General features: G+C 47.4%; 1 protein-coding gene across 1 annotated transcript in view; it reads left to right on the plus strand.

Annotated features, from left to right (window-relative positions):
- Positions 1–18,831, plus strand: part of SDK1 (sidekick cell adhesion molecule 1) — a 370,727-nt gene that overhangs the window by 15,984 nt on the left and 335,912 nt on the right. The window lies entirely within an intron of this gene.

Raw genomic sequence — 18,831 nt, forward strand, 5'->3', positions numbered from 1 at the left:
TCAGTGTATTTAGCTAATGGCAAACAGGTCTTCTTCATTTAGCTTTAAGTGATTAAAAAGAACATTTGGACTATATTTCATAACTGGGCAGTTCGCAGTGTAATTTAAAGACGATATGCCAAATGTAAAGGTTTCAAAGACGAATGTCTGAAAGAATCGGGAACTGCTACACCCTTGAGCTACGAGTCAAATGTTTATGCCATCAGATGGTTGCACTGAGACAAAAATTCATGAGAAGGGAATGGTCTGGTCTTGTTTGCTTTTCAAAAAGAGCATGTGTAACAAGTGACCGAATAGTTTCAGATGCACTCAGGAGAGTACTGGGGGCCTTTGCTCCCCTGCTGGGCAGCACAGAGCCCTTCCCAAGCCCAACCATGCGTCCAGCCTGGGCATCCAGACCTGCTCGAACCTCGACGGTGCTGACGTTTCTATGGCCAGTGTTTCCATTTGATTATTGGAAACAGGAAAAAGAGTGATATATATATATATATATATATATATATATATATAAGCCATATTTTTAAATTCTAGTAAGAAGATCCATTACCTTAGAAATGGGAAACTGCTATCCTTTATTTTTAATTCTTTATTAAACGTTGCTTGGGTATCTACCTTTATATCGATTCCAATAACAAATGCCTCTCGAGTTGGGTGGAAACAATGATGAGCCACGCATTTCTCATTCTCTTAGAAACTGGCTGCAAAGAAATCAGCTCAGGCAGATTCCTGGGAGATACTCTGGAAGTTCGCTGTGGAGGCAGCGTGGCTGGCTGGCTTGGGATGAGTCCTGGGATGAGTCCTGGGAAGAGTAAGTGCTAGGGCAGGGTGGGGGATGGACGTAGCTTCCTCTCCAACCCTGACGCTTCTGCTGAACGCCCGTGGGACCCAGTGCATGCCTGTGGGACCCAGTGCACGGCGGGATACGGAATGAAATAGCTCTTAATTTTACAAGCTTTCTTCTTTCACTTGCACATTTTTGCCAAAGCCTGATTAATTCCTGGTGCGCTAATAGTGTAAGGGTGCTGGTGTGGCTCTGGCTCAGGCCACCTCCCGCAAACGGCGTGCTTGCCACCAGGAGCCGGCGACAAAGCCGCGGTCCCAGAAGACGATGACGGGCGCCTTTTTAATAAAGAGATGAGATGAGGCTGATTATGGATATTTACACTTTTGCAAGGCCTTTCGGTTTCATATTTTCCACCTCATCATCACTCTTATATTTATTAAGTACCTGCTGTGCGGGGTATCATAAATCAGCTCGAACGTGGTGTTCTCCGCGCTCTTATACATCATTCTGAGACGCATTACTTCCCACTCCTAGGAAGAGCAGCTTCGGGCGCAGGAGGTGGGCAAAGAGGGCACTGGCTCTGTTCTGCACCCTAAAGGGTCGTCTCAAAACCGGAACGTTTGGCTCAAAAGGTGTCACACGTATTGAAGCAGGTTAAGCTCTGTACCTGCTTCTAACCCGATTGTCCGAGGTCAGCACCCTGACACAGCTTGTCTCACCTGGGAGGGAGGCCTCATCTCGCCGCCCCTTCCTCGCCCCTATATTTCAACATTATCTCATGACCTTCCGAACGTGAGCTTTAGGCTTACAGTTAAATGATTTTATTTTTTGTCATTTTCAAGGGAAATAGTAAGTCTCCTGCTTCCTAACTTGAAAAATTAGTTGCATAGCCCATTACTAATTTTAACAGCGGCTATTATTTATCGAGTCCCTCCTTTAAATGTATTTTCTCTGATCCTGGTAATCGCCATCTGAGGCAGGTGTAATTAGCTCCACGTAGAGCTCTCAGAACTGGAGATGAGAGATGTTCAAGGCCCCACCCGAGGGCACTGAGCTGGCCCGTGGCAGGGCCAGGATTCAAACCCAGGTCTGCCCAACTCTAATCTCATGCTCTCCTGCATCAGATTAGTTCTTTTTGCTTCATTTGGCCGACACTTCTTCACGCTTTTGGTTATTTTTTATACGCTGCTTTGGTCTTTTTTTCTCCTTGTCTAGGACACCAGCTTTCAGTGTGAAATAGCATGGGTTAGGATGGGTTGCCATGAGTCACCAGCACACATGCGCCCGTGTCAACATGGAGCATGCCTTTGTGTGCAAATGGACCCTTTCATGTGAGATCTGTTGGTCCCCGACTATAGAAATTTTTGACAAAGAGAAGGCAACGGTGGCCTTCCAGCTAAGGCATGGACTTTGTGGAATTCACACAGGGCAGGTGCCTTCACATGGGGTGAGTAAAACAGAGATGTGAGGGGGGGTGATCACCACCTGCAGAGCCCAGCACCTGGGCACGGACAGCCTCTTTGCTCTTGAGCTAGACTCTTGTTGGAGGAAGATGTTGAAATTGTGTGGGAGAAATAGCAGCAGAAATGTATCATCATTCCCAGAGGAGTAGCTGGTGAGTGTTCTGGTGGTGGCTTTTGAGAAAGGCTAAAGGAAACACGGAGACTTGACTTTGGGTGGTGGACACACGATGCAATATACAGATCATATTGTATACTTGGAACCTATACGATTTCATTTACCTGTGTCACCCCAATAAATTCAATAAAATTTAAAAAAAGAAAAAAAAGGAAACACGTACAAAGTTCTGACTACAATGTGGGCATTTTCCTCCATTCATTCACCAAGCACTTGTTAAGGGCATACTCTGTACCAGGTACTATTCCAGGCTCTGGATAGATGTCAGAAACAAAAGAAAGTCCCCGTTTGGCCCGGCCGGTGTGGCTCAGTGGTTGAGCATGACCCATAAGAGGTCACCGGTTCGATTCCCGGTCAGAGCACAAGCCCAGGTTGTGGGCCAGATCCCCAGTGAGGGGCATGCAGGAGGCAGCCAGTCGATGTTCTTTTTCATTGATGTTTCTATCTCTCTCTCCTCCCTTCCTCTCTCTTTCAAAAAAAAAAAAAGAAAGAGAAAAAAAAAGTCCCCGCTCGAAGGGAACCTCCATCCCTCTGGAAGGAAGCACGCTAGCGGATGCGAATCTGACATGCCGGCTCGGGACAGCAGTGAGGAGGAAATAAAACGGGCGGAGTAGGGAGTGCGGGCTGGGTGGGGTGCTATTTTAGATATGGAATCAGAGGAGGCCCTGTGGGAATAAGCCATTCGAGCAGAGACCTGCCTGAATCCAGGGAGCAAGGCATGGGGTGTATCAGTGAGAACGGCAAGTGTGAAGGCCCTGAGGTAGGTGCGTGAGGAGGCCGGTGGGGCTGGTGCGGAGCTAGGGAGAGGGCTGGAGATGAGGTCATCAAGGTGTCTGGGGCCAGATCTTCAGAACTCGGCTCTGTGGCCGTGGTGTGGACTTGGCCATTACTGAGGACCTGAGCAGAACAGTGACACAGTGTCCCCTATGATTCTTCAGTTACAAATTATGTTATGAGTAGACTGTGGGGTGACAGAGTCAGACCAGGAGGCCTGGGGAGCGTGTGCATAGTCATCAGGGTGGTGTGCATAGTGCAGGTAAGACGTGTCAGATGTTGTTTTGGAAGTGGAATCAGTAGGCTTTCCCATTGGATTGGATATGGGTAGGAGAGAAGGAAGGATGCCATGGATAACTCAAACTGTGGCCTGAGCAACTGGTAGTGTGGCGTTGCCACTGGGGAGATGATTTGGGGATGTCTGTGGGGCGGTGGTGTCCGAAGTTTGTTTTGGACATGTAGGTTTGAGAGGCCTGGTAGGCGGGCAGGAGGATCCAGGGGTGAGATGGTCACACATCAGACTCGAGTCGGCGAAGAGCTGGGGTGTTGGTGGAGTGATGGTACTGAGCACTCCTCACATCTCTGCGTGCTCCACAGGCTGGTGAGCGAGCCCCGAGAGTCCTTCGTTTCCGTGAAGGTGCTCTTGGCTGCAAGTCACAGAGGGTGACAATGACCATGAGAAAGAAAGGGTGCCGGGGTGTTAGAGAACACAGAACTGACACAGAAGGAGAGGGCTGGGCAGTCGCTGGGCTGCTCCCTAGGCCTGAGGAGCAGGGAGCAGGTCCACTTGAATGGCCTCCCAAGGTTGTCAAGGTCCTAACTTCTGGAACTTCTGAATATGTTGGGTAATAGGCAAAGGGGGGCGGGGGGTAAGGTTACAGAAGCAGTAGGGAGCTAATCAGGTAGGAGGGTGGGACAGAAGGGAACAGGCCAGTCTCACGACCATGCAGTCCAGGTTAGTGTCTGAACCCTGTGACCTCACACCCTGGACGCTGGCAGCTCTTTCTCTCAACACCTCGCCTTCAGACTTTAGCCGTGAGAGCCATGATGCTGTCTCAAATGTGTGAATGTGTAGGTCATCTCCTCAGGTGGTTCTAGCCTCCCCTGGGTATTGACCCTCTAAAACTTCTTTCTGTGACGCCACCTGGCCTGGTGCTACACGTCACAGACAAGCAGTACTGCAGTGGCTGAATGAATGAATGCGTGAATGTGAGCAAAGTCATGTAAACTACTCACCAAAAGGGGGGAAATCTTAACAAGCCTCAAGGGAAAAAAACCACCGGCAATGAAGGAGAAATCTAACATGGAGAGACAAACAATATTGTGAAAAAATCGAGAATAAGTTATACTCAGAATTTTGAATAGGTAATTATAGGTTTTGTTTATGTGAGAATATGAAAAGAAAATGCATGTTTATTTTCTGATGTACTGAATCCAAACAGTTAGTTTGCTATCTTTGCATTTCAAACATGAGTACAATTTTGTCCTTATAAATAGTCTAATTTGATGCTAAAATTGTTCTGTGTTATCTCAGTTAGATATATGTTCTTTGTTTCCTTTTAGTTCTCAAAATATGAAATGTGCAGTTGATGTCATGTAGTACTTCTCTTACCTCCGGGAGGTAATTTACAGCGGCAGTTATCAGATTAGGACGCAAAAACTTGTTCTGTACAATGCCATTCTTTTGCTTAATTGCAGGTTCTTGTGCTCAAATTGCATCCTGCAGCCTACCTGACAGGAATGTGGAAGCACGGCGTGCTTGCAGGGGCTTTCCTGGAAACGCCAAGTTTACAGATTAAATATTTTCAACCTCCAGCCAGCTTAGCGAAACAACTTGCTAGGAATTATCTGAATTGTGAAGTATGGGCAGTAAACAGCATCCCGGGTGACTGAGAAGCTGTCTGACTCATAATTGTTCATACTTAAATACTGGAACATCCATTAACTCATTACCATTTTATTTCTATTGCCTCAAGGAGGATTTGTTTAAATTAGTGCTTGTACTGGAAGTCACAGCTTAATGCTTGAACGAAGATCTGGTTGTCGTGATATTTTTATAGTTAACTGGACTTTCAAAATAATATGCCTTTAAAATTTTTGTATTATATTTTATAGGCATTTTGTGAATGTTTATAGAGTATGCTATACATGAGAATTGAGCCATATTTACTCTAAGCAAAAATCAAAAACAAAAAAGAAACACTAGAAGATATGGGTCCCAGATCCGTTTCCTCTGTTAATTCTCACCTCGGGCAGATTCCTTACTCTCCTTTGCCTCCTTGTCTCCTGTCAGAACGAGGAAGGTGTGCTCAGTGACGTCATTCAGCCATGCTCATGGAAGGGGGTGCCCATGGCCAGTTCCGCACTCCTGCCCTCTGTCTCACTTCCTGAGTTCAGGAGATGCGTCCTGAGCACTTGTTTTGTGCCAGGCTGTTTTAGCTGCCAGGGACAGAAGCGAGGCTTCGAAGGGGCTGCTGTCAGTGCGTCCTGATCCGTTGTAGAAACAGGTTAATAAATAGGAACTTTCAGGGGAGGATGGATGTTGTGCGGGAAGTAAATGGGGTGGTGAGGGAGAACTGAGCAGGAGGGGGGGACACCACTCGGCACCCAGTGGTCCCGGACAGCCCGCTGTGCAGGGACATTTAAACACTCACTTTATGGAGTTGTAATTGGTACACAACAGTGCACAGACTTTAAGCTCATGGGTTGATGACATGTAACAAGTGGCTGTAATCAGCATCCCATTCAGGGTCCCTCATGCCGTTGGTGCCCCCTCCCCCTCCCCACCCCGCTCATTGATCTGAGTCATATTACCATGGGTTATTTTTGTCTGTCCTGGCATTTCTCATAAATGGGGTCATAGAATATGAATTTTTTTGTGTCTGGCTTCTTTTATTCCACATAATTTCTGTGATAGTCTCAGGGTGATATTTAATAACAGTAATTATTAATAATTTTGAGTGCCAGGCTCCATTTTAAGTGTTTCCTATATAATGATTGGTTGGATGCTCACAGCAGCCCAGTGATTGTACTGCTGTTGTCCTAGTTTTCTGGTATGAACCAAAGTGGAGAGAGGCCACCAGCTGGTCCGCTGGAGCCCCGTTCCCACGCCCACTCTCCCTCCATGCGGGGTGCTTTTCCGGGACACACCTGAGGTGCGGGCCAGCCATGCCGCCTGGAGGACCAGTGTTCTCGGCAGAGGGACAAATGCGTGTGCAAGCGGGAAGGACTTGTATGTGTATTTGCTCCCGCGAGGGGCTGTGGTTTGCGTTAGGGGCTGTGAAGGGTGTGTGCGCGGGGTGGGGGTGGGAGGAGGAGAGGCCTGAAAGGGAAACGGACCCGGAGGCACCAGAGCCTGGAAAGGAATCTGGACTTTATTCTGTTCACGGGGGACGGGGTGCATTGAAGGCTTTGTGGTTTTTGTAAAGTTTTTTGAAATGGTGAAATATACGTGAACATAAACCTTACCATCTTGACTATGTTTCAGTCTGCAGTTCGGTGGCGTTAACCTCATCGCATGGGTGTACAGCCGTGACCACTGTCCACCCAGAGCTCTTGGTCCTGCACTCACCAGCCCCCCCCGCACCCCCCCCCCCCGCCTTGGCCCTGCCCCCTCCCCGCCCCCGGGCGTCGTGCCCCCCCCCCCATTCTACTCTGTAGATCTCTATGGTTGACCGGTCTAGGTTCTCGCAGAGGTGGAGTCATTACACTATGTTTTTTCCTCATTTTTACTTAAGCTCAGCATTTTGAGTTAGTTATGGATTCCTGTGCAGCTGTAAGAAGTAATACAGGGAGAGCCCAGGTGGCCTTTGCCCATTTCCCTGGCGGGTGAGATCGCGTACCACTGCTCCAGCAGCACACCCTGGGTACTGACGTGCCACAGCAGAGGCACGGGGCATTTCCATCTCCACAGGGACCCCTCATGTTGCCCGTGTGCAGCCACCACCTCTTTCCTTCAACCCTCACCCGCCTGACCCCACAATCACGAACGTGTTCTCCACGTGTACACTTGGCGTGTACACGGAGTTGCCCTCCGCATCGCTGAGTCTGTCTCCGTTTTACTGTCCAGGGGCCGGTGTGGACCTGCCACAGCCTGAATAAACCACTCACCTGTGGAAGGGCATTTGAGGGTGTTCACAGCACTGTGACCGTTCTTGTGCAGGTTCCGTGGGGACGTGAGTTCTCATTTCTCTGGAAGAAGGCCCGAGGGTGAGGGCTGTGGACACGCTCCGTGTTTCAACTGCGGCGGGGCTGTTCTGCGGAGTGATTGGGCATCTCCTGGCCCTGCAAGTCTGCGCACCCAGCCCTTCTGCGTCCTCGCTGTTTGATGCTGTCACCGTTTTTATCTTAGCTGTCCGGATAGGCGTGTTATTGTAACTCCTTGTGTTTTTAATGTGCCACTCTCTGATGGCTAATGGAAGAAACTAAACACCTTGAAGTGAAAAATATAACCGTTTATTTAAAAAGTTAACTGAATGGGCAAAAGAGAAGACACACAGCTGAAGTGGAAACTTTATTCTGGTAAATCTCAGTGAAAAGGTGGGAACTGTGGAAGACAGGCTGAGGCCTGGAGGAGTCAGCAGGCACCTAGGGAGTGTTCCAGAAGGGAAGCCCAGGCAATGGGGTGCTGTCTGGAGAGGTCATTGTTGGTACATTTCCTCAAGTAATGAAACCTAGTCCCAGCGTGGTATTAGGAGGCATTCAGGGCATGGGGTGGAGCCTCATGATGGGATCAGTGCCCGACACAGAGACCCCAGAGAGCTCCACACCTTTTCACCAGGAGAGGACCCTGAGCAGACGCCATCTCTGGAGCCAGACTCCAGTCTGCAGCGCTTGGTCTTGGACTTCAGCCTCCAGAACTGTGGGATGTTAATGTTTTGTTTATAAGTGACCTAGAATTGTCATGAGATTTAACAATACATAATGAGTAACAAGTAATTAACCAGCTAATGTTCAAGGAACTGAAACACCATACCTGCTCTATGTTGCCCCCAAATCATGTCCTGATGCTAACCTTCGGATGCGGAGCTACGCCTCTGCCTGTGGCCCTGCCTGCGTGTGTCTCCGGGGACGTAGCCTGCTGGGAGGGAGGGGCCCGGGGCAGAGGATGTGCTGGGGCCTGGGCACAGCACTCTGCCTGGGACACCTTCTGTAGTACATACCGGTTGGGCTTGTCCAAGTGCTGATTTCTAAAGCCTGGAGAGTTCTGCTGTCGTCATTCTAACCACATTCTGGAGTCTCATTGCCTCAGCTGACATTACCCCGGCCAATTCAGTGTCCCTAGAGAAGGACTGGAAGTGTTCCATTGGTTCAGTGAGTGGTGTACAGACTGCTGACTCACCAGAACCTCCCTGTGCACAGGAGATCAGGCAAAGGTTGTGGCGGGAATTCCTTTTCTTTTGGGTTGTAAGGAGTGACACTGCTGGATGAAGGGTCACCTCATACCACGATTAGATCCGTACAGCATGCAGTGGCCAGGTGCAGAGGGACGCAGTGAAGGGCGTACTGAGTCGTCCCTCTGGTGGTGTCTGCGGGGCATGGGCAGGCTGCTGACACTGCACCCACTGCTCTGGGAAAGGTAGATCACAGCTCGAGACCCTCCCGGGCCAGCTGACTTGCCAAGGAAAGGGGTCTTAGAACTACTTGGTTCCATTTGCGTTGGCAATGTAGTGTTTAACTTGAATGACAAGAGTTGACTATTCTCTGTACCGAGTCTTCATTTGAAAACAAATACCACTTCATTTTGTCTGAGCAGACCTTGTGACAATAATGCATTTCCTTTCAAATATTAGCCTATTATACACCTTAAGTGAGGTGCCCATAATTGCATTTCACCAGCTCTGCGTAATACTTTAATTAAAACTAGGATGATAATTAAAATACACTTTTAATGAACAATAAATTCTGAGGTTGCCAAGCCTGGAATGTGTTCGTTGAGTCATAGTTTTCTGTTTAGCTCTCAAATCTGTACCCACATTATGTTCTGAAATGGCAACAAGCGTCAGCAAGAGGCACTTGTAATGCCTGTGATCATGCTGCTGCTGAGAAACCCGTCTCTCTGCTCTGGTGTGTCTGTTTGCCCCTTCATGTGGCTGAGTGTCTACTGCTAACTGTCCTCCCTTGAAGCAAAGAAATGGTTTTCTTTGTTGCCCATCCCCTTGTTTTATTACAATATAATTAACACATAACAATGTATTATTTTAAGGTGTATAGTGTAATCATTTGATATATGTATATATTAAGAAGTGATTATCACAGTAAGTTTAGTTACCATTCATCACCACACATAGTGACAAATTTTTGTTGTTGTGATGAGAAGTTTTAAGATCTACTGTCTTAGCAACTTTCAAGTATACAATTCAGTATTGTCAACTGTAGACACCAGCTGTACATTAGATCCCTGAATTACTGGGCGTTTATCCCTTTGGGCCACCCTCCCCCATTCGCCCCTCCCTCCCTCCCCCTGCCTGTGGCAACCACCACTCTGTTCTCTGTAACTTTGAGTCCAAGTGTTTAGTTTCCACATATAAGCGAGATCATGCGGTATTTGTCTTTCTCTGTCCGACTTATGTCATGTAGCACAATGCTTTCAAGGTCCATCCACGTTGTCACAAATGGCAGGGTTTCCTTCTTTAAAAATAAATTTTTTTTATTGATTTTAGAGAGAGAGAAACACTAATGAGGGAGAACATTGAATGGTTGCCTCCTGCATGACCCCCACTGGGGATCGGGCCCACAACCTGGGCCTGGGCCCTGACCAAGAATCGAACCAGCGACCTCTTGGTGCGTGGGTCGACGCTCACCCACTGAGCACACTGCCTGGGCGTGGATATCCTTCTTTGAGGCTGATAATATATATCACGTTTTCTTTATTCATCGTCGATGGACACTTGGTTGTTTGCACGTCTTGACAATGGTCAATAATGTTGCCCTGAACAAGGGGGTGCAGATATCTCTTTGAGACAGTGATTTCATTTCCTTTGAATAAATACCCAGAAGTGGGATTGCTGGATCATATGGTCACTGTATTTTCGGTGTTTTGAGAAACCTCGAACTGTCTTCCATAGTGGCCGCATCAGTTGACATTCCTGCCAGCAGTGCTCAGGTTTCCCTTCCCTCCACATCCCCATCAGCATCTCTCCCTTGTCTTTTTGATGACAGCCGTTCTGACAGGTGCGATGATGTCTCACTGTGGTTTCGGTTTGCATTTCCCTGCTCTCAAACACCTTTGCATGTACCCATGGCCATCTGAGTATCTTCTTTAGAAAACTGTATACTCACCTACTTTGCTCATTTTTTAATTTGAATTATCTCTCTTTTTTTTTCAATTTTTACTAATTTATTTTTGTTACAGATATTTCTCCTTTTTTCCCCCAGACCCCTTCCTCCCCATCCTGCTGCCCCCGCCCCAGCATTATTGTCTATGTCCATTGGTTATGCATACATGCATGTAAGTTCTTTGGTTTATCTCATCTACTTCCCCATCCCCTCCTCTGAGGTCTGTAAGTCTGAATCATTTCTTTGTCTTTGAAGGTTAAGCAACTCAGCACAGTTCTTGGCCATACTAAATAGTTAATGCTAACTGGTTGAATAGATAAGTATTTCTTGAATAAATAAATAAGTAATAGTACTTGGCTTATTCTGGGGAGATGGTGTGGGATGAAGTACACAGACTGAGACTTAGGGTCTCAGCTCTGTCACCCTTTAACTGTGCCCAACAGTGGTGATCTAGTGGGAAATCTCAAATGGAGATGAAGTAGCTGCGCTAACAAGCTCTTGGAATTATTGCAGGTAACATTTATTTGGTGGAGAAAAATTACAGATCTGTAAACACTTTCTAACCTGTAAAGTAAATATAATACAGTGGCATTATTTTTATTATTCCCATCTCTGCTCATTATACTCTCTAATTATATACATGATGATTCATTAGTATTCCAAGTCAACCACTTATTAACTCATTTGGAACTGTGGATTTTTAGGAAGGTTTGGTAATGAATTTTCAGTCCTTGTACAGAAGACAAGCAGACATGACTCTCCAGTCTCCCCTTCTCCTTTGCTTCTCTCCATTACAATGTCCTTGGGAAATTGAAGCTAGTCTTTTTTTTTTTTTTTTATTTGAGAGAGAGAAACATTGATCTGTTATTCCACTTATTTATGCATTCATTGGTTGATTCTTGTAGGTCCCTTGACCAGGGATCAAACCTTGGCGCATTGGGACGATGTTCTAACCAACTGCACTGCCCTGCCAGGGCCTGACGCTAGTCTTCACAGTGGTGGAGGAATTAGGGAGGCTTTGCTATCTGGGCCCCGAAGAGAGATTCATCACAACCACGTATAAGTGACTTGTACTGGCTTCCTTTTCAGATCATCAGTGTAGAGTCACTTTTCCCGAATGCCGGTCATTCATTCATTCATTGTTCATTCAGCAAGCTCCTAACTGCATGGGCGTCGTCCATGAAAGTGTACTCCTATGAAGGAAATTTGCTTTGGACTGTGGCTATGGGAAGCCTGTTGGAGTTTATAAGTCAGAAGACTTTGTAATGCTTTTTCATGTGTAGCCCAAACATAGGGCATGATCCTTCAGGGCAGCTTCCGGTGACGCTCCAGGGTGTGTGTCACTTTGTGCAGTCCACGGAGAGCCAGTGGTCAGAGTGCAGTCCACGGAGAGCCAGTGGTCAGTGCAGTTCACTTTAAACGTGCACCTTGGGGACTCTGCATCGTGGCAAACCTGGCCTCTTCTGGTGTTATCCCAGAATTTTTACGCAGAAATCTTGGAAACCCAAGTGAAATTCTCCTGTGCAAAGCAGGAGGAGGAAAGGAACCCTAGGAAGGAAGGCATGTGCTTAGAATCAGAGAAAGTCACACGATGTGTGTCTAACTCCTGGGCATGAGGGCGCCGAGACCTGCAGAGATCAGGCAGTTGGGGCATGGAGAGGGTCAATGGAGATCAAACAGATGAGCACTGAGTCTACTGAACTTGGCGGGGTGCAGTCCCCGTGGGTAGCCTGTACACGCTTGGCGCCTTCTGTGGGAAGAGGGGAGGCATTCCAGGAGGTGCAGTCCACCCGGCAGGGCCCTTGAGATCAGGTTTATGGAAGTGGGGGAGGAGCACAGACTGTCAAGGAAAGGCCCTCTGCAGATGGACAGTGTTTGGAAGGACCCTGGACTTAAGTAAGAAGGGCTGACTTTGAGAACCAGTTGTATGCTTGCGTCATTTTCTGGTTCTGGGTGAACCTGTCTTAATGTGTGTGGGACTCTGCTTTTTCACGGGTAAAATGGGGTGAAAGCAGTCCTGTGGGGGTCTGATGTGAGACCCCTGGGCCGATTTGTTGTTGGGCTCTGGGAGCTGTGGAGGGAGCCCGTTGTCCTGGCAGCAGGGCAGTGACGCGTGGCCTCCGCAGCCGCTCTGGAGAGCCGTGCGCTCCTCTTCCCTGCAGCTCCGCCCTGCGTCTTCTCGGCATTCCCCTGAAGGAGGCCAGGGAGTCTTGTCACGCCAAGTTTGTGGGTGACGGCATGGGGAAGGCAGTGGCTATGTGATTGAAGGTCAAGCTCTCTGTTAGTGACAGAGCTGAAGGTGGAGTTCACCGCATGCACTGTGCCTTCCTGGTTTTCTGTGAATGTTTATGACAGAGTTGCTCTCAGCTTACCCACAAGGCTTGTGAGGTGGCAGAAGGGCCTGCGCTAGGTGCTCGGCACCTGGAGGCCACACGTAGCTGGGTGTCCCAGGGCTCGTCGCTGACCTCTGTGAGGCTCCTCTGGAGAATGCAGGTGATAGGGAACTGGCCTGCCCCATCGCAGGACTTTTGTCTTTGTGTACGATAATGAAATGCAGCAACAGATTTAAGGGCCTCTTGTGAATGACCAGGTGTGGACTCCTTTCCTCCTGAGGCCGGATTCTCCCCTGTAATCGCATCTGACCAAGGCCTGGTGAGGTCTAATTGCTGGGGGACTTACATCTAAATGACAGTCCCTAATTTCAAGGTCATGGCTCATCCATTCAGTCACTTAGTCAGCACTTTGCTAGGCTCAGGGGATAAAAAAAATCAGTAAAGGGATTCCTGCTCAGAAGGGCTCACACTTTAGTGAATGGGTTATTGCCATTTCATTGTAGTTCATCTTGTGTCATTTTTTAAAATAACAGCTTTATTGAGATGTAATTCACCTATCATAAATTCTTTTTAAAAAGACACCTTTCTGAAGCATGTGACTCAGCGGTCGTTAATATATTCACAGAGTTGTGCAGCCGTCAGCACTAACAGAACATCCATCATCCCAAAGAAAACCCCACCCCATAAGCAGTCAGCCTCCCCCCTGAGGCCGTCACTCACCCACTTTTCTGTCTTTGTGCATTTGTCCATTCTGGACCCTTCATATAAAAGGAGTCATATATTATGTGGCCTTTTGACACTGTATATAGTATTCATTCATTTTTTTTTTTTTTTACTTCTACTAACTTCATTAAGTATTTTTTTGGTACCTTTCTGAGGTAAGTTCTCCAGTGGGTAAAGAAAAGGCTTTTCTTCGTTCCTTTAAGAAATACTTGTCGGCTGCCTCCTTAGTGTTGGTCCCTGGCAGATACTGGTATGAGGTCACAAGGGCCCTGACTCTCAACAGCATTTACAGTCTGGGAAGGGTAAACAGACAAACGGGGGCAAAAGAACAAATGTACAAAGAGAATTGGGGGATGAGGGAATCCCTGTCCAAGGATCCAATATTTAGACCAGAGACCAGAGTGAGGAGGAGCCAGTGACATGAAGAGATGGGGCTGGAGATTCTGGTACAGCATTGGCAGGGGAGAGCCTGGAGTGGTCCAGGACCTGCCTGGCAGTACTGTGTGAGGAGGTGCCACCCAGAAGACCAGGGTCGGGGTCTACGGCTGTGCAGAAGGGCTCCAGTTTGATTCTGAGTACAGTGGGAAGATGTGGGGAGGCTGTGGTCTGATTGCTGTGAGCAAATCTGGCTGCTCCGTAGAGTGGATACTAAGGAGCAAATGTGGAAACTGAGCAGAGATGAGGAAATGTGAAAAAAATCAAAGCTGTAGATGAAAAGTAGATCAAAAGTTAGGATGTGAATAAATAAGAACAAAGTGTGGATTACAAATAGAATCAACAGGACTTGCAGATGGAGTGGATGTGTCGTGAGCCCTGGGGTATACATTTACTGAAGTAACAACTGGGTAAGCATGGGCTTGGGCATGTTTGGTCAAGAGAGGTGCTTGTGAGCAATGTTTGCAGAAAGGTCGCCTGCACATTTAGATATGCACAGACCTGGAGCTCAGAGGGCAGATCTGAGCTGAAAACACAAACTGCAAATGTGGTGGGTGAGCTCTTCTGGGGTGAGAGATCCCGGCGGAAAGGAGAGAAGCGAGCCCGAGGAGCTCCGGCAGTTAGAGGGGTGTGCGGTGAGATGCGCACAAGCAGACGGGAAGGGAGGCGCGGCCAGGCCAGGAGCACGCATTGCCATGGAGTCACCCGGAAGAGAACCTCCTCCGGCAGCCTGGCGGGGTGGGTGCGGTGTGCCCCTCGGCCTTGCCATCGGTTAGAAGGCCCTCCGTAAGAACTGTGCTGAGGACAAGTGAGAAGTTTGTGACCAAACCACCATGACAGCGCCAGGTCATGCTTCACCCAGGATGACATTCCCGCGTGTTTTAGAGCTTGGTCTTCGTCATCGCTGACGGAATCATGCTGGTTTACCTTGGGAGGCTGTAAATGGGGAGAAACTCTGAGGGCGTGTTTATCTTTCAGAACATGCATCTTCCTTTGTTCTGGATGTGCCCATTCATCATTAGACCAGGTAAATTATTATATCGAAGAGAGAGATTATGTCCTTTGTTATGCTTACAATGTGAAAACTTTATTTTTATAGTCAGGGTCTCTAGTTGAATGCATGAAACAATTTTGTGAATTTCCTATGCCGAGTACTTGGGGGATTTAGACATTGCCTGTGTGAAGTCTGTGCTTGTTCATGATAAAACCACTGGGCAACCAGTGCTGCTGACTCCGAAGAACCAGGCTCTGATTTGCCTCCGCCCCGTTGCGCTGAGCGGTCTGTCCAAACCTGTCATGCCAAGTCATCTGAACAATGAACTTACTGCCAACAATCTCACTGTTTCTTATTTTAATAGTGGGTATATACAGAGAAATCATGGTCTGTTTTGAAGCTGCTGTGGATGGGTTAGTATTACCAAATTCTATTTTAGTTAAATGTAAGAGTTTCGTCTCTGGAAATGAATGGAATAGTACTTGTGTTAATTAAAGCTAGAGAGAAAGGAGGAGTTGGCACCCTGCCGTTGGCTTATCTCTGTCCTAGTTGTGGGTTGGATGTCAGCTTTTCAGTGCCTGGCTTGCATCTGACACTCTGTGTATTTAAAGACATTGTCAGTGCCCCAGGTGCAACATCATCATTTCTTTGATCTAATGATGGAATGAGGAAGTGTGGCAATCATGGAATTTTTGAAAAGCATTTAGTGATTAAAAAAATACTGTTTCTAAATATTTAGTCCTTGCTGTGGCATTTTGTATGCTCTCACCATTTTTACTATCTTGAAGAAGAGTAATAGACATAACTCACAGAGACGCAATAGAGAGAAGTGGCCAAGAATGTGGAGTTTGCCGTCAACCACCTGAGGCCAAAGCCTGTTATGAGTTGTATGAGCTTGGGCACATGACTCAGCTTTTCTACCTCAGTTTCCTCTTCTGTAATAATAGCGTCTGCCTCATAGGTGTGTGAGGATCACCTGTGTGAGCACCTGTTAATTGAGAGGCCCTAGGCTAGTACCTGGATCATACAAGGACATCCGGTCAGTGGGGCTTCTCTCTCTCATTATCACCATCACTCATTTGAGGGTTTCAAACAGAGGAAAACACAATATTTATATTATTCTCTCGGTGTTAGTTCCCTTCAAGTAAATCTTGCAAAGTAAAATTGAATTTTGTATTTCTGATTACTTTCATCCCATCCGGAGGCGTGAAAAGCACTTCGTTGGCCCTTTATGTGAACTGGAATCCGAGTCCTCAGCTGCATTAGGTGACCTGGAGCTCACAAAGCCCCAGGGACAGACCCTGCGGCCAAGCTGTGCCCGAGGGTGCAGGCTTTACAGACGCGCTGAGCACAGCACCGCGCCCTCCCAGAGGGCGTCCTGCCGGGCTCCGGGGACACAGCCAGCACCTCCCCGTGGGGCTTGGAGGCTTTCGTAGCCCCTTTCCTTGCCCTGCGCCTTGGTCCTGGAAGGATCGAGCCATCACTGCTCACACTCTCTGAGGTTCCTTTTGTCCATTTCCAGACCAGCAAGAGGTGGAAGGTTCTGGCAGCCAGACTGTCTTCTTGAGACCTGAGAAAAGAGAGGTGCTGACAGGGACTGCTGGGAGGGTCAGAACTCAGCTCCCAGGCTCAGGGGCAGAGGGCTTAGCGTTCTGCTGTGCACCTAACACGTTTAAATACCAAACAGATGCACTTTATATGCACCTGTATGTGCAGACATGGATGTGTGTATACGTGTGTGCGTATATGCATGTTATCTATCACACACATGTCTGATAGATCAGACAGCCAGCACACATACTTGGTTTCATTTTGGACTTTGAAGGAATGCATAATTAGAATAGTGTAATTTAAGTTAGTATTAATATACTCAGACTAAATAAAGTGGAATAATATATTTACATATTTTAAATCCATTATAGTGGTAAAAGGCTCTGTCTGGTCTGTATTTGAAGTGAAAAAAATTGTGATACTGACTTTTAGAGGAGATTTGTAGCGATCATAAGACATCTCAGATCAGAGAGATGAGCATCTGTCTTCTCTCTTCACCTGGGATGGTTTGAGGGGGGATTATACAGAGATGGAAGCTTACTTCATGCATACTGTTTTGTTGTTGTTGTTGTTGTTTTAACATTAGGGAGGTTAAATGTATGCTTGTGACATAGTTTCTTAAACCGGGCTTGTTCTCGCAGGTTGGTTTACTTTGTGCAAAGTTCTGCTCTTAGAGGTTTGTGAGAGAACTGAGGGGTTTCTCCAGCAAAACACTGATGAGTTGAGGACTTCAAGATACTGTTTAGACCGTGTGGCTAGCAGGGGAGAGTGTGGCCTGTAAGGTAATCCGCCTCATTCTGGTTTTCCCAGGATTGTCCCTGTTTGGCACTGTAAGTCCCCAGGCAAATGGATGGTCAGCCCACTCTCGGTGTCTGCAGCCACTGCAGCTGTGAACACTCACCGTGTTATAGCTCCTGTGCTCCCCACTCGTGCCCGAGGCCCGCAGTAAAGAAGCATGAATCCGAGCAACGAATCCAGGGCTCGCTAACTCTCCAGTGACTACTGAGTGGGGCAGAAGAGTGTCATGAACAGAGCTTAGTTTATCTTCTGTGTCTTTCTCAGTGACGTGTCACCATCACTGTAGGAAGAACCGGATGTGCTTCCTAGTGGCGAGGCCTTGCCTACAAGAGAGAACATAGCTGTGGGCGGCCTCTGACCCCAGCCTGTGGCCCCAGCCTACAGAGGGCCACACTTTTTCCCAGGCGTCTAGTCTACTTCCCGCTTTGTGCTCCATGTCAGCAGTGCCCAGGGCTTGTGGAAACAGAACTGTTTAAATGAGCCCAGGGAGCAGTTCCTGATTTGCCACAGGGAGATGGTTTTCTTTCTCTTGGTGGAATGCTTGACAAAAAGACGCATGCCTTGGAGAAGGTATAAACACAAGGCAAGTCAGAGGGTGCCAACCAACTGTGTCACTGTCATGGGGATATTCTTAGTCATAGCAGTTGTTAAAATAAGGAACACTGGGCTTTTAATTACCCCACAGCTCAGGGCAACTCCAGCTAAAATGCAACCGTGTTGAAAGACAGTAAATGGGAAAGTATAACCTGTACTCTGTCCTCATGCGCACATTTTATTCTGGTCATCTTATATAGCCGTTGCTTGTGCTTATCAGTCTGAAAAATAGGAATGATAGAAATGGCATGATTCATCTTTTGATATGCTCCTCTCTTTCTAGGGAAACATTTGTTTGGGTGCTTACCTGTAGAGGTTGATAAAATCTGCATGAGTTCTTTTTCTTTTTCTTTTTCAAATGTTCAGAGCAAGTTGATTTATAATAGCCAGAATCTGGGAACAAACCAAATGCCCGCCGACACTTGGATGTTATAAATAAATAAACAAGTTGTGGTACGGTTACACAACAGAACACCACTGAGCCACACCAAGAAATGAACTAATAAAAGCCACTGAATTTACACTTTAAACGGATGGATTGTATGGTACTTCTCAGTAAAGCCACCACAGCAAGAACAAGAGGGACCGTTCAGAAAGGCAAGAGCATGGGCGCATCCTGGGACACCACGCCCAGTGAAAGAAGCCACCCTACAGACCGTGTGCTCGAGGTTCTAGTGACATAGGAGTCTGTTTACATAGGAACTATTCTGCAGTGACCAGTGGTTGCTTGGAGATAGAGGAAGGAGGTCAAGCGGGACAGGAGGAAAGAAACACAAAGGGGCCCAAGGAAACTCTTTTTTAAAAATGGACTTTATTGGGGTGACATTGGTTAATACAATGTTGTAGGTTCTAACAACTTGACTTCTTGCCTCTCAGACAAAGGAACACTGACTCCAAGAAACAGGAAACGTTACTTTCATTCCTTCATG

Source organism: Molossus molossus, unplaced genomic scaffold (genome assembly GCF_014108415.1).
Source record: "Molossus molossus isolate mMolMol1 unplaced genomic scaffold, mMolMol1.p scaffold_m16_p_4, whole genome shotgun sequence".
Classification (NCBI taxonomy): Eukaryota; Metazoa; Chordata; class Mammalia; order Chiroptera; family Molossidae; genus Molossus; species Molossus molossus.